At 44.7% G+C, this 15,296-nt stretch overlaps 1 non-coding gene and 1 pseudogene across 1 annotated transcript; both read left to right on the top strand.

Moving 5' to 3' along the window:
* Positions 1–360: 360 nt before the first annotated feature.
* On the top strand, positions 361–467 carry LOC123458218. The gene has a single exon (XR_006635515.1). It is a non-coding gene; the product is annotated as a U6 spliceosomal RNA (small nuclear RNA).
* A 9,477-nt stretch (positions 468–9,944) lies between these two features.
* Positions 9,945–13,048, top strand: LOC101600788 (annotated as a pseudogene).
* The last annotated feature ends 2,248 nt before the right edge of the window (positions 13,049–15,296 follow it).

Below are 15,296 nucleotides of genomic sequence, written 5' to 3' on the forward strand. Positions count from 1 at the left end.
ATATTTAAAGCCGGGTATGGTGGCACATGCCTTTAATCCCAGCACTGGGGAGGCAGAGGTAGGAGGATCACCATGAGTTTGAGGCCACCCTGAGACTACATAGTGAATTCCAGGTCAGCCTGGGCCAGAGTGAGACCCTACCTCAAAAACAAAAACAAAAACAAAAATTTATTATAGGGAGGGGGAGAGGGAGAGAGAAGTCCTTCCTATGTCCTTCCACTACTGCAAATGTGCTCCAGATGCATGTGCCACTTTGTGCATCTGGCTTGACGTGGATATTGGGGAAATGAACCTGGGCCTTCAGACTTTACAAACAAGCTTAGCATGTCTTAGTGAGAGTTTTTTAAAATGCTTATTGCTGTGCTCACTTCGGCAGCACACATACTAAAATTGGGACGATACAGAGAGGATTAGCATGGGCCCTGCACAAGGGTAACACGCAAATTCATGAAGCATTCCATATGTTTTGATCAGGGAATTTTGTGGAAGAGGAGACAGAAGGATTATTACAGCCACAAGTTGGGACATCATGCCTAGAGGCATTGCCTCTCCCCCGCAACTGACTGCGCTCCCGCAGCACATAACCCACAATAGCACAGGAAAAACCTGCAACCCTGTCGGGCCTTGCTAAACACGGGCCGGGACTGCGGGAAAGCTGGCCTGGGCTGTTGGACATGGCCCGGGACCTTGGGCTGTGGCGGCTGCAACCGGCCTTGTCGTGGGGACCCCACTCTGGCGGCGGAGCTGGCCCTGCCTTCTCCCGAGGTCGCCCAGAGGAAACCGGACGGCGGGCCCGCCCCATCCCAAAGCACCTGAGCATTCCATAGTCTAAGGTTCTGACCCCCCAACACACGCACAGTTCCTGACCTGTGGCCAGCTGCCCAAGAGACCCTTACCTGGTGGTAAGTCTCCCTGCTGCTGTGGCCATCCAACATGTGGCTGAAGTCACGTAGCTTTCCCCGCCGCTTCTGTTACCTCCCTTGCAACCTCTCCCTCCCAACTTCTGCCTTCCAACACCAGCCAATTAGGTAGCAACCCACAAACCCATGTATCTAATCACCTTATAGACTGTATGCGCCTTCTCAACCTTTCCCACGTGTTTCTAAACCCACTCCCCTTTTGAATAAACAAGAAAAAGACCCATTAGACTGTCTCCCGGGTGGTTCATTGCCGTCACACAAACCCTGCTTCCCCCAGCTCATCCTGCCCCCGGGATGCCGGTGACCGACGACCCCCGGGGATGACCAGGACCCTCACAACCCCACTGAGGTGGGCCCCCAATAGAATGGGGTCAGGGATGAGGGAAAGGATGGTACCACTACACAATGTATCCATACTAAATATGTCCATAATTAATAAAAAATAATTAATTTTTTCATTATTTATTTCTTAGATTTCTTCTAAGATTTAACCATTTGTGTGTGTGTGTGTGTGTAAGTATGAGCACACTCCTGACACACTAGAGATCAAAAGGCAGCTTTTCAGGAGTCAATCCTCACTGTATGTCTCCTTTGAGGCAGGGTTTCACTCTTTTGAATTCACTATTGATCTTAATAGCCCCAAGCTTCCAGGAAATTCTCACCTCTGCCTCCCCACTTGCAAGTCAGCCAGTGTACTGTGATTACAGAAGCCTGCCACAGGCTGTGGGGTCTGGGGATGTGAACTCAGGTACGCCAGCTTAAGCAGCAAGCTCTTTTGTCCAGTGATCTGTCTCTCCAGCCTTTTTACTTTCTCTTTTTTAGGTATTTTTAAGTTTTAATCAAAGTAGATGGCCCCTTTATATCTTTAGTTCTATTGCCTAGGACTTCTAGTTTAGCACATGAAAAAAAAATTTTGGGAATATCAAACATTCCCCATTTTAAAAGATAATTGTAAGCTAAATCGCCAGAAGTGTCAAACTAAGATAACTGAAATACCAAATAGCAGATTTTCTTCAAACATTTCTTCTTTCTTAACTGTTTTCCATTCTTGTCTCTTTTTTTTCTTTCCTGAAAATGGCAACCTTCTGTATTAGCTGAGATTTGTGTTTGGAACAGATTCATGTGAGTAGCTCCCTTGGATCTCTCAGAGGTTGATTGCCCACACTGTCTTGGGTTATTTTGCACGTTTACAGGAACACATGTATCTTCCCAGCTGAGCCAGTAAGGTTCCTTCTAACCAAGGCATGGGATATATTCTTGGGCTTCCCTATGAGGCCACTGCACATCTTGAGGTGTCCCCCTTATACCCTCACCCAGTTGGGATGGAAGGGACATGTGCCTGTTTGGAATCTTTATGATTAGGAGCTCATAGAATTTCTGAGCTAAATGAGGCAAAGCTGAAATAAGCAGTATAGGAAAAAAATGTAGACTTAGGTATTGGAGGAGTGCTAAGAGGAAAAGTTGAATGCTAACAAATAAATAAATGCTCTGGCCAAATGCTTTGGGGAGACTGAAGTATAAGGATTCCAGATCAGCCTGGGCTAGAGTGAGACCCTGCTTTTAAAAAAAAAAAAAACACTCTAAAAATATACATCACCAAATGAATGTGTTACTGACTACTCTGAAATGAAGTAAGACAATACTCAAAATTCAACTCTTTCTTTTTCTTCTTATTATTTTTTATTAACAACTTCCTTAATTATTAAAAAAAATACCCCATGGTAATACCCTCCCTCCCTCACTTTCCCCTTTGAAACTCCATTCTCCATTATACGCCCTCCCCATCTCAATCAGTCTCTCTTCAACTCTTAATAAGCCAATGGATCATCAACCAAACTAAAACTAAAAGGAAATCTGGACTGCAAAAGAATTCACCAACATCTACTAGAAGTGGCAATATATACAGTGCAACCAAGAGCCATGTGGTACCTGGCACTGATCCCATGATTCCCCAATGAAAGTGGGCTGTCTATGGGACTCCACATCAATGCAAAGGTAATTAGACTTGATTCCTTTAAGGAGAATAAATGATAATTTATTCTGAGACAATATTTGTGGCTATGGTCTGGGAACATAAATTTAGGTTGCCCTGAATTGCATATTCCAATGTGGAAATGGTTACATGAATTCTTATGGTCACAAAATAAAGTCATAAGTCAAGGTACTTTAAAAATACATTGATGGAAATGTAAGGTAGGAATGTTATAGCAAAGTAGGAAAACTCTATGTTTTCGATATTATCTGATGATGATATTGTTTTGCTTTTGGGAAGCTAATGGTCTGTTAAATATTTTAAAGGGAAAGCATGTTTAAGTCAGACACAGAGGTAGGCAACGACTGGCTAATAAGGGGACTACAGATAACCCGAGGTAATTTGGCTGTGCATCTGTGTGGTGGCTTCAATCAGATGCCCCCCACACACACACATTCATATGTTTTAAATGCTCAGCCCCCAGCTGGTGGCAATCTGGGAGGTGATTCCTTACTGGAGAAGGAATGCTGTTAAGGGTGGGCTTAGAGGTATTAGACCCAGCTCCCCCTTGACAGAGCTCAGCTCGCTCTGGCTGCTTCAATAGCATGACGTGATTGATGCCCAGTCTCTGCCCTACCGCCCTTTCTCTGCCATTGTGAAGTTTCCCTTTGAGGTTGTCAACTAAAATAAGCCCTTTCCTCCCATCCGCTGCTTCTAGTTGTGTGTCTTGTCCCAACAATGAGAAAGTAGCTACTACAATCTGTAACTTTGCAGCTCTCCACAACCTTGGAAGTTCCAATCAGGCAAATCACCTTGTAGAACCTTGTAGGCGTGGCCTTGTGGAAAGGGAGCTTGTATTCACGGCTGCCAGGAGCATCTTCTATAATTCATAGTAAGTCTGGAGTTTTAACCACACCTGAGTTGCTGTGAATGAAATGACTGATGGCTGAAAACACTTAGAGAGGACTGGGCTACTTACCTGAAGAAACACACACATGCCCCTCCTCTATAGAGAGGAGAGATTGAGTTTGTCTCCAATGGCTAGCATTTTAATAAAGCATACCTATATGAAAGAACCTCCATACAACTCCTAAAATAAGGGACTGAGAGAGAACTTCTGTCCCACAGGGACAAAGGCTCTCATGCTCTAGCCCCTTCTAGTCCCTGCTCTAAGTACCTCTTGGCTTGGCTATTCCACTGTGCTCTGTATAATAAACTCGGCCTATTTGGGGGGCACAGCCATGAATCTAGAAGACTAACTTCTGGAACTTTTCTATCCAGAAGTAGGCAAACTGCTTCTAGCAACAGAGCCTGAGAAGTGGGAGAGCTAACTCCTGGTCTACCCAGCCCAGGAGTGCTCTAGCAGCCTCCAGCAGCAGCCTGAGGAAAAAGGAAACTGAGGAGAAATTTAGTTTAAGCCATTAATAAACATGCTGTGGCTGCTTGTCACTGTTGCTCTGATGTTACTGTGACTGTGGCTTCTCCTGCATAAAAGTATTTATTGCCATTTTTATTAAAAAGCCGAAACCAGGGCTGAAGAGATGGCTTAGCGGTTAAGCGCTTGCCTGTGAAGCCTAAGGACCCCGGTTCGAGGCTCAGTTCCCCAGGTCCCACGTTAGCCAGATGCACAAGGGGGCGCACGCATCTGGAGTTCGTTTGCAGAGGCTGGAAGCCCTGGCGCGCCCATTCTCTCTCTCCCTCTATCTGTCTTTCTCTCTATGTCTGTCGCTCTCAAATAAATAAATAAATAAAATTTTAAAAAAAAGTTTCTAAAAAGCCGAAACCAGTAATACATAAATAAGTAGCACATTGTATGAGCAAAGGGTAAAGAATTTTTTTAAAAAATATATTTTTGTTTATTTGCAAGGGAAGAGAGAGACAGAAAGAGAATGGGCACACCTCTATCCACTGCAAACCAACTCCAGATGCATGCACACTTTGTGCATCTGGCTCTATGTGGGTACTGAGGAATCGAACCTGGATCATAAAGCTTTGCAGGCAAGTGCCTTAACCCTTGAGCCATTTTTCCAGCCCTGGTAAGGAACTTAAAAAAATTTTTTTTTTTCCAGGCGTGGTGGTGCATGCTTTTAATCCCAGCACTCAAGAGACTGAGGTAGGAGGATCACCATGAATTCGAGGCCACCCTGAGAATACATAGTAAATTCCAAGTCAGCCTGAGCTAGAGCGAGACCCTGTCTCAAAAAACAAACAAACAAAACATTTTTCTTTATTTTATTTATTTGAGAGAGAGAGACAGAGAGAATGGGCATGCCAGGGCCTCCAGCCACTGCAAATGAACTCCAGACACACATGCCACCTTGTGCATCTAGATTATGTGGGTCCTTGGGAATTGAACCTGGGTCCTTTGGGTCTACAGGCAAATGCCTTAACCACTATGCAATCCCTCCAGCCCAAGGAACTTTTGACTTTGGATAATCCTTAAATATTTCTTAAAGGAAGGGATGTAGGGATATGACTTGCTGGACTGCTGATTCAGAGCACACATGCACTCTGATCACAAATACAATCATATTAAGCCTACCTGTTGCCTTCAACAGATCCATGGGCCTTAGTCACTGACCTCATTGTTAATGCTATGGCCAGCACTTCTTACACATGTATGCTTGCTTTGAGTAGAGAGTACAACCAGGTCACTGTGGAAGTAGAGCCAAGAGCACAACTTAAGATCGGCCAGCGTCCTTTAGCTTGAAGGGCTGAAATTCCAGGTAGTTAGTGTTAGGACTGAATTGTTAGGCACCCAGTTAGTGTCAGGAGGGCTAGAGAACATTTGGTGTCAGAATTGATATGTGGGTAGAATGGGGCAGAGGTAGTAGTAACAGGGTATTTATCTGACGGACATTGGAATCCCATTTATGAATCAAGCTCTGTGTGAAAGGAAGGGGGGTTGGTGGGCCAACTAGAGAGACATGGTTTCAATATGATACATCCAGGGGTGTTGAGTTTGTTTTCTCTGGCAAGTAAAGAATTAAGAGGCAGGAAAGTGTTTGAAAGAATAAAGTTTCAGAATATTTTGGAGTAAGAGGGAATGAAAGCAGAAAGAGCAGACTCCTCTGGGAGGAGGGAATTTCCAAAAGACAGAAGAGCCAGAGTCCCAATGGGAACTGAACTTTTACAAAATTTATTTATTTATTTATTTATTTATTTATTTATTTATTTATTTATTTATTATTTGCAAGCAGAGAGAGAGAGAGAGAGAGAGAGAGAGAGAGGGAACTAATGAATACCTGTAGCCACGGCAAGTGAACTCCAGATGCATGCACCACTTTGCATCTGGCTTTACATGGGTACCGAGGAATAAAACCCTGGCCATTCGGCATTGCATGCAAGCACCTTAACCACCGATCCATCTCTTTTATTGAATGTGTGTGGGGGGGAACCTGCCCACCCAGAGTCCATGATTGAGCAGCTTCAATGAAGGTGAAGGCGCTGGTTGGTCCGTGATGCATTCAGTACTGTGTAGATCCAGGTAAACCTGCCCCGCCAGCCCGCTGGTGGCAGAGCGCACCCAGGCCAGGAAAGAGGAAGCGCAGCACCCGCTTTGCCGCCATGGGTCCACCTGCCAAAGGCGTTTCTCCCTGTCTGTCTGCCTCTCCAAGGAGACTGTCTGTCTCCTGCAGTGTTTCACACCTCTTTATTTATTTATATTATGTTTATTTATTTATTTTTTTTTGAGGTAGGGTCTCACTCTAGCCCAGGCTGGCCTGGAATTCACTATGGAGTCTCAGGGTGGCCTTGAACTCACGGCGATCCTCCTACCTCTGCCTCCCGAGTGCTGGGATTAAAGGCGTGCACCACCACACCTCTTACACACCTCTTTAGACTTCTCTAATTCCAAAAAGATAAGAATAAAACCAGTTAGGTCAGGACAAAATGGAGTCACCCAGGACAGCAGGAGGGAGGCAGTAGGATAGATAGAGGAGTCATCCACATTCCTCAAGAAGTTGTGCAGCCATTACCCCTCCCCTGCCTTACAAGGCTCCAGGTCTTGATTTACTGCCCCCTTATCTCTTACTGGGTCACTTCTGGTCTCACCCTATGGCTAATGTAAAGAACAGAGATTTACTGCCCCAACAAAGAAATTCCTTCCCTTTCTCACCTTCCCCTAATTGAAAAGCCTATAAAGCCCACTATCTGTAACCCCAGGCTGACTATCCACTCTTGAGAGTCAGTCCTGGCAGCTCGTGTTTTTCCTGCAAATAAAAACTTCCCTCTTTGCCTCAGAGTGGTCTCTGGGGTTCTTGGTCACTCCTGAACCTTACACAGTGAACACACAAATACATTGTAGGGAGCTAGTGCAGACGCCATTACAAGATGGCGCTGGCTTCCTGCCAGTCTTGAGGTAAACAATTCCTTATTTAGGCAGCGCCTTGGTGCCAACCTCGCTTGAGGTTGCGCATGCGCTTGACGCACCTTGTTCCGAGCCTATCCCGTGGCTCCTTTGGGCGGGTGAGCCTATGGCAGCCAATCAGCAGGCGCCCCGTAGTATTCTGCCCTATAAAAGCAGCTACACTCCTGCGCCCCTCGCCATCAGCTTTCCTGTTAACCAAGAGGCTCTCCAATAAAGTGTGATCAAGAAGGATCTTCGTCTGGTGGTCGTTCTTCTCCTGCAGGACAGGGGGCTCGCCCCAATACATTAAAAGAATTAGTGTCTGAAAAGAGGTATCAAAAGAGAAGGTTTTAGCAGAGGAATTTTGAGAGAGGATAATTAGAGAGAGTTATGTGAGCAGGTGATACAGGGCTCATATGGGAAGGATTAAAAGAAGGCAGGTTGATCACAGACTGGAATAAAAGTTTCAGGCTGAAGGAGCAGCAAGCCCAAGAATCTGGTGGCATGAGAGAACCTGTTTCTAGAAGGCACCCTACCAACCAAGCTATCTCTCCAGCCTGTAGCCCACTTTCAGCAGGTGCATCTTGGACATAAAGGTACACACATGCGTACGTGGTTGGGTGTATGCGCGTGTAGTTTCCCATGTTGACAATCTCAACATGCTAGAAATCTAACTCAGAGTAGTGCCGAGACAGCGTGGCATCCAAACCACACTGAGTCTACACATACGTGAGCCAGTAAGATTCACTTTTTCCATGGCAACAGAAAACATCCCTGAGCCAGACTAGCCAGCACAAAAACAAGGATCTAAAAAGTGGGGCAGCTTGGCTGGGGTCAAATGTGCCCTCAGAACTGGAGAAGTCAAAGTGTCTGTGTCAGAGAATCGTCTTCCACACTGGGAATCAACCTTTGTCTCCTAGCCATATTCCCATCCCACAGCCTCCACGTACCCAGCCCATTTCCCTCCTGGAGTCTGGCTTTGGTGCTGCTTAAACAGTGGCTTCATTGAGGCCCTGAGCTGTGAGCAAGCACTGCCCCTGGGCAGATACCTAAGCAAACATCATCCTCTCCCTCCTTCTGAAAGTTAAATTCCATCATTTAGAAAGGCGTCCTCATCCCCTGCCCCAACCTTCCCTCATTCCTTCCCTGGCCATGTGATGGTCCTCTCCACACCCTTCCCTTCATGGCTCTGACTGTCTCCTCCTCTCCTTGCCCTCATGTCTCATATGCCCCCAGTCACCCCATTTTCTTATGCCACGTGGTCACCTGAAGCCTGGGGGAGGGGAAACCAGCAGCCTCAGTAAAGGGGGAGCAAAGGCTTTACTTGTTTCTGCTGACACCCTGCCAGCCCCCTATGCAGTCCTGGATGGAGGCAAAACAAAAAAAAACCTTCCTTGGCAGGGTGTGCTTGTGCACGCCTTTAATACCAGCACTCAGGAGGCAGGGGAGGATCGCCATGAGTTTGCAGCCACTCTGAGACTACATAGTGGATTCCAGGTCAGCCTGGGCTAGTGTGAGACCCTATCTCAAAAAACAAGAAAATCCCTTCCTTGGATCCATGCAAGCCCCCCAGCCCCCCTCCCCCCACACACACAGGGGAGGGAAAAGGCCTCTTTGACTTCCTAGTAGATTTGTTCCAGCCACCCCTTAGGAAGGAGACTCCATGCTGCCGCAAGGGATCAAAGGAGCTAATGGGTTTCCTTAAATACCGTATGGAACCAGGATGAAACATAAATAAACTAAGAAATAATTTGACCACAGTTTTATTCTTTTTTAAAATACCAAAACGTTTAGATACACTGGAGTTTATAGCAGACTAATAAAATTGGTTTATTATTTCACAGACTAATAAAAAAAGTTTAATGGAAGGATAAAATATCTGCAAACTATTTTGGAGTAATTTTCTATTAAACACAATTAGAAATTTGTAACTACCACCTCTATCATCATAAATTCATACATACTTTAATGCCAAATATTAGTTATAGCTATAATATTAGCATTAAGTCCTATAGGACAAATTATTTTTCTCATTCTACTACAGTAAATGTTTCATTTCAGATTACTTGTGAGAACTTCAGTGTCAGACACAATGAGAATCTGGAGGTGAGAACTTCAGGCACAGCTGGATCCAGGTGCCCAGTATTATTGGGCATTTCTTGGTAGCTTCTTTCTCATGGAGTCTCTCCTAGAAGGTGGCAAGATGACCAATGCTGGGCTGGAGAGATGGCTTAGCGGTTAAGCGCTTGCCATCTTGCTTTAGGCTGTGAAGCCTAAGAAGGACCCCGGCTCGAGGCTTGATTCCCCAGGACCCACGTTAGCCAGATGCACAAGGGGGTGCACGTATCTGGAGTTAATTTGCGGTGGCTGGTGGCCCTGGAGTGCCCATTCTCTTTCTCTCCCCCTCTTTCTCTGTCTGTTGCTCTCAAATAAGTAAAAATAAACAAATTTTTTTTTTTTTAAAAAAAAAAGATGACCAGTGCTCCTTCAAGTGATATTCTCCCAGCCTTGCAGCAAACTCTTGGTTCTTTGGGCATGACTCTTGTCCCTGAAACCATCATAGTGACTCTGAGTGGTCAGTCTGAGGCCATCTGCTACATCTGAAAGGTGGAGGGAGTATGGGAAGGTGGGGTTAGCATAGAAGTATTGGTTACCATTTAAAAACCAATCAAAACATTATTAACAGCTCTTCCTGTTCTCCATCATGGCACAGAACCAAGGTGAAATGAAGAACCCCATGTGGGAACTTCGCACTAGCCAGCTCTGTATCAATATCTGCATAGGAGAGACAGACTCACCCCGGTGGTCAAGGTGTTGGGACAGCTCACAGGCCAGATCCTTGGGTTTTCCAAAGCTAGACACACTGTCAGGTCCTTCAGCATCAGGAGAAATGAACAGATTGCTCTCCACTGCACAGTAGGTGGGGCCAAGGCAGAAGAAATCCTGGAGAAGGGTCTGAAGGTGCCGGAGTACGAGTTAAGAAAAAAACGACTTCTCAGATCCCCAAAACTTTGGTTCTGGTATCCAGTAACACATTGATCTTGGCATCAAATATGACCCAAGCATTGGTATCTACAGCTTGGACATCTGTGTGGTGCTGGGCAGGCCAGGTTTCAGCATCACAGACAAGAAGCACAGGACAGGCTGCAGTGGAGCCAAACACAGAATCAGCAAAGAGGAGGCCATGCACTGGTTCCAGCAGAAGTTTGATGGGATCATCCTTCCTGGAAAGTTAACTATCCAAAAGGCCCATAAAATGTTTTCAGTGAAATTCACAAAAAACATTGTTAACAAAGAAAGAATGAATGGTTGTAGGGAAAAAAATAGAAGAGGGGTTTGGGAAGATGACTCAGCAGTTAAAGGTGCTGGTTTGCAAAGCCTGCTGATCTGGGTTCAATTCCTCAGTACCTGCTTTGCACGAAATCTGATGCACAAAGTAGGTCATGCATCTGGATTCCTTGGCAGCAGCAAAAGGCCCTGCTGTGCTGTCTCTTCCCTCTTTCCTCACAAATAAATATTTTAAAATATTTTTTAAAACCTAGAAGAATATTATAATGTCATTTAAATTTTACTATGGCTTTAAATTTTTTATTTTATTTATTCATTTACAAGCAGATAAAGGGATAGAGAAGAGAGACAGACAGAGAATGGGCATGCCAGGGCCTCTAGCCACTGCAAAAGAACTCCAGACGTATATGCCCCTTGTGCATCTGGCTTATGTGGGTCCTGGAGAATTGAACCTGAGGCTTTTGGCTTTGCAGGCAAATGCCTTAACTGCTAAGCCATCTCTCCAGCCCTCACTATGGCTTTTAACTCAAGCAAACCTAAACACGGACTAGAGACAACTATGTGTGTCAAAGTGTCAGGCACTGTGCTAGATCATAGAAATACAAAAACAAGCTCAGTAGTCCTACCTTCAACAAATTCACCACCCAAGAAGTCAGCCAGATGCAGACAGCCCCAGAAGGACACCAAAGTCACAGCATTGACCAGCCCCAGAGGTGAGCCCCGATATAACCAACAAGGAAGGATAAGTCTGGCCCCTCTGGAGCACAGTTCCAAAACTGAATGAGGCCCAGTGCAGAAGCAAGACTTTGAGTCATGGTATATGGTGTTTGGACCTCACCTTTCCCTTTGCATCCTCTGTGGCCTCGAGCAAAGGTGTTCCCCAAAATGTAGCTAGAGAATTGCATGTGGTGCTCAGGACGCCACGAGACAGTCTGGGTGATACAGGAGGCACAGGTGATACAAGCAATAAATCACCAAGTGCCAGAGTTAATCTCTTGTCATGATCTTTAGTTCCTTCTGAATAAATCAAAGAATTCAATTCTGTTTGATCTTGATGTCCTAATATTGACTAGTTTCATCAGTTGTTTTTTTTATTTTTTTTTTTAAACAAATGATGCATGAGAATTCTACCACTGGGACCACCCATGCGCTGGCTTTTATTGACAAATAAAAGATTAGTCCTCACCCTCAGAGCCACGGTTTAATACCAACTTTGCTTCCCTTATATTTATTTTGATGATAAATTACAGTCTCACTGGCTTTGTACTTATGAATATGGTACAAAACTCCCCTTACCAAACGAAGTGAGTAAATTCAAATAAATATATTAAACTAAAAGTACAAAGGTGTCATGCTACACAGTCAACAATTATTGGGTTGGGATTATATTCGGTCGATTTTATTCAAATGAGGAATCCTGAAAAAAATAGAAGGAAAAAAGAGAGAGAAAACCAAAGCTCATCTGTGCTGAGGCCAGGTTACAATCAACATTTTCTATTACACTGTCTTCAATATTTTAGCTTGTTTTCCCATTTCTATATATCCTTTCAGATCCCCAAATGCCTTCTCTCATCACTGTCTCTTTATAGAAATAGGAGGAGACATATCTTGACAGGTGGATAAGATGGATGAGTCTTTTTGAACATAGTACTTCAGTTTGGCATTTGTATATCAAGGTAAGTTTGGTAATGTTAAGATAGGTGTTTGTATAATATAGTAGTTTTACTATTTGTCTGTTTGCTTGTTTAGTTTTGTCTTTTTCTTTTTCTTTCTTTCTTTCTTTCTTTCTTTTTTTTTGTAGTTGAGGCTGACCTGGGACTTTTGATTTTCCTACCTCAGCCTCCTGGGTGCTGGGATTATAGGCATGGATCACCATGCCTGGCTTGATTTTCACTTCTGAGTGTGAAATAATATTAAGCCACTTGAAGCTTCCACAGTAAGTGAGAAGAAAAATATCCATTCAGTAATGCATTAGGCAGCCCAGAAAAGAAACAGGATTCTTTTCTTTTCCTTTTTTTTAAACAAGTCAGAATTTCCTCACAGGGGACCCACCTAAGAAGAACAAAAAAGGAATTGGCTTTACACTTGTCACCTGGAGCCCATTCCTAATGGAACTAAATAGCCTGTCGTCTTCTAGGCTTTGCACTCACATGAACCCACCAGACAGATGCCTCCAGATCAAAACGTTTCTGGACTCCTCTCTTCTCTGATGGAACACAGACTTCCCTGTCCTTTCCCATCCCACCTGGATCCTCACTTTCTGCAGCCTTTGCCCTGAGCCCCATATGTATGTTCTGGCCCCATTTTATGAGTGGTTAATAATATTTCCATGCCATACTTCTTCCTCCCTGACATGCTACATTGCAATATTTTACCACTAAGTGATCAAGCCCATGTCTTAATAACAGGAATCAGAATGAATTACTGTATCTCTACTCCTTCCCTTCTGGAGCTGGGGCCCCTGGCTGCTCCAGGGCAATTAGCAGCCAGGCACCACAGGACAAGATGAGCTTCACTTAGCGGCAGCAGCTTGAGCTCTCATCAGTTTGCCATTGCTTCTACCAGCTCAGGGCCATGACATGGTGCATTGCAGGAGACAGGAGATGGCTAGAGGGAGGTGGCTTTGAAAAGAGGCCAAGCCATGCCCAGCTTGGCTATTAGTTTGTCATGCTACCTATCATGAACAGTGAAAGTTCAGATATAGGACGTCCTGACACATTCCATTTTGGTTTATACCTGAGATCAAAGGATGACATAATACGTGCCATTACTCAAATTGTACCTGTACAACTAAGTCATCCTGTGTTTTGATTTATTGAAGATGGCCAGAGGTGGGGGAAAGCATGTATGTTTTAATTTTAGTGTAACAGACACTGACATCACCTGATGGCTTACAAGACAGCCCTCTTCCGGGCTGGAGAGATGGCTTAGCAGTTAAGCGCTTGCCTGTGAAGCCTAAGGACCCCGGTTCGAGGCTTGGTTCTCCAGGTCCCACGTTAGCCAGATGCACAAGGGGGCGCACGTGTCTGGAGTTTGTTTGCAGAGGCTGGAAGCCCTGGCACGCCCATTCTCTCTCCCTCCCTCTATCTGTCTTTCTCTCTGTGTCTGTCACTCTCAAATAAATAAATAAATAATTAAAAAAAAACAAGACAGCCCTCTTCCACTGAACTCTTTTGATTGGTTTTAGTCCAGTCCTTTCAGCTGGTGATAGTTTTATTTATCAGTACATCAACCTATCATAAAACTCAGTCTCTCTACCACAACCCCATTAGACTCTTCACTCCTATTTACTCTCCAATTTCACCTCACAGCGCTCCACTCACTTGCTCACACTGGCTCCTTCTGTTTTTCTGAAACTTGTTAAGATGCTTTGTGTTTTGAGGCTTTGAACCTGCAGTTTCCCCTATCTGAAAGGACCTCCTCTGTGTTTTATAATGCTGTTTCTGCCTCAGAAAATGTTACATTGCTAGAGGAACTTTCCCACCCTCTTTATAGTCAAAGAAGCTTCCCACATGCAATGGGTGCTTAGGGCATTCAGGTTTAAAGCTCTTCCATTAACCTTTTGTCATCTGGATTCATTCCTTCACACCACTTCCCTCTCCATGATGATCTGGAGTATCATTTATTTTCTATCACCTCACTCTAGAATGGGACCTTCCTGATGACAGATAGCTTGATGTCTATTGGTCAGGCTGAATCCCAAACACAGCTCTTTGGCATCACTACAGCATACTGAGTTTTCATTGACAAAAGGGAGGATCTTATGCCTTTGATGGTGTGGAATCTTGGCAATGCCCTTAAATTTTAGTGTATACACTAAAGTACCCACCTCTGAGATTCAATAATGAGATTATTCTGAAATTGACTCTTAGAGGCAAGAAAAAAGTTTAGGTGTTTTTTTTTTTTTGACTTTTTAAAAATTATTTATTTATTTGAGAGTGACAGACACAGAGAGAGAGATTGAGAGAATGGGCGCACCAGGGTTTCCAGCCACTGCAAATGAACTCCAGAGGCGTGCGCCCCCTTGTGCATCTGGCTAACGTGGGTCCCCGGGAATCGAGCCTCAAATTGGGGTCCTTAGGCTTCACAGACAAGCGCTTAACTGCTAAGCCATCTCTCCAGCAACCCCCCTTTTTTTTGAGACAGAGTCTCATGTAGCCCAGGATGGCTTCCAGCTTGATATGTAGTCATGGCTGGTCTTGATATTAAAGAAGAGATAAAAGCAAGATAGCTTTTAAAAATTATTTTTATTTATTTGAGGAGGGATAGGTGTACCAGGGCCTCCAGCTGCTGCAAACAAACTCCAAATGTGTGCACCACCTGGTGCATTTGGCTAACGTGGGTCCTGGGGATTTGAACATGGGTCCTTAACTGATAAGCCATCTCTCCAGCCTAAGATAGCTTTCTTTAAGCAGTTAGCCAGGGATAATGGCCCAAGGAGAATGTGAATGCCACCTTGCCTGCCCTGGCAAGACTAGAACCATGTCTGATCCAGTCCTACCCAAGATGGCTATAAGCAATTCCTCAGCAACAGTACTTTCTGCCTGGTTCTCAGCTTAGCACACCTGTGGGCTGGCCCCTCCTGAGTCAGTCTCTTGAGTCCACCAGCCAATCAGGTCTCAGCCTTACACACCTGAGCCTGATGAGGAGGCTCATTTTGATGGGATGTTTAATTCATCAATGGGCCTGCCATGTGTGTGTAAACTCCCTTGGCTCTCACTTTCTGCTGGCTCCTGAATCTTCTGGTCCTTTCTTTGGTAAGCTCTCC

Source organism: Jaculus jaculus, chromosome 1 (genome assembly GCF_020740685.1).
Source record: "Jaculus jaculus isolate mJacJac1 chromosome 1, mJacJac1.mat.Y.cur, whole genome shotgun sequence".
Classification (NCBI taxonomy): domain Eukaryota; kingdom Metazoa; phylum Chordata; class Mammalia; order Rodentia; family Dipodidae; genus Jaculus; species Jaculus jaculus.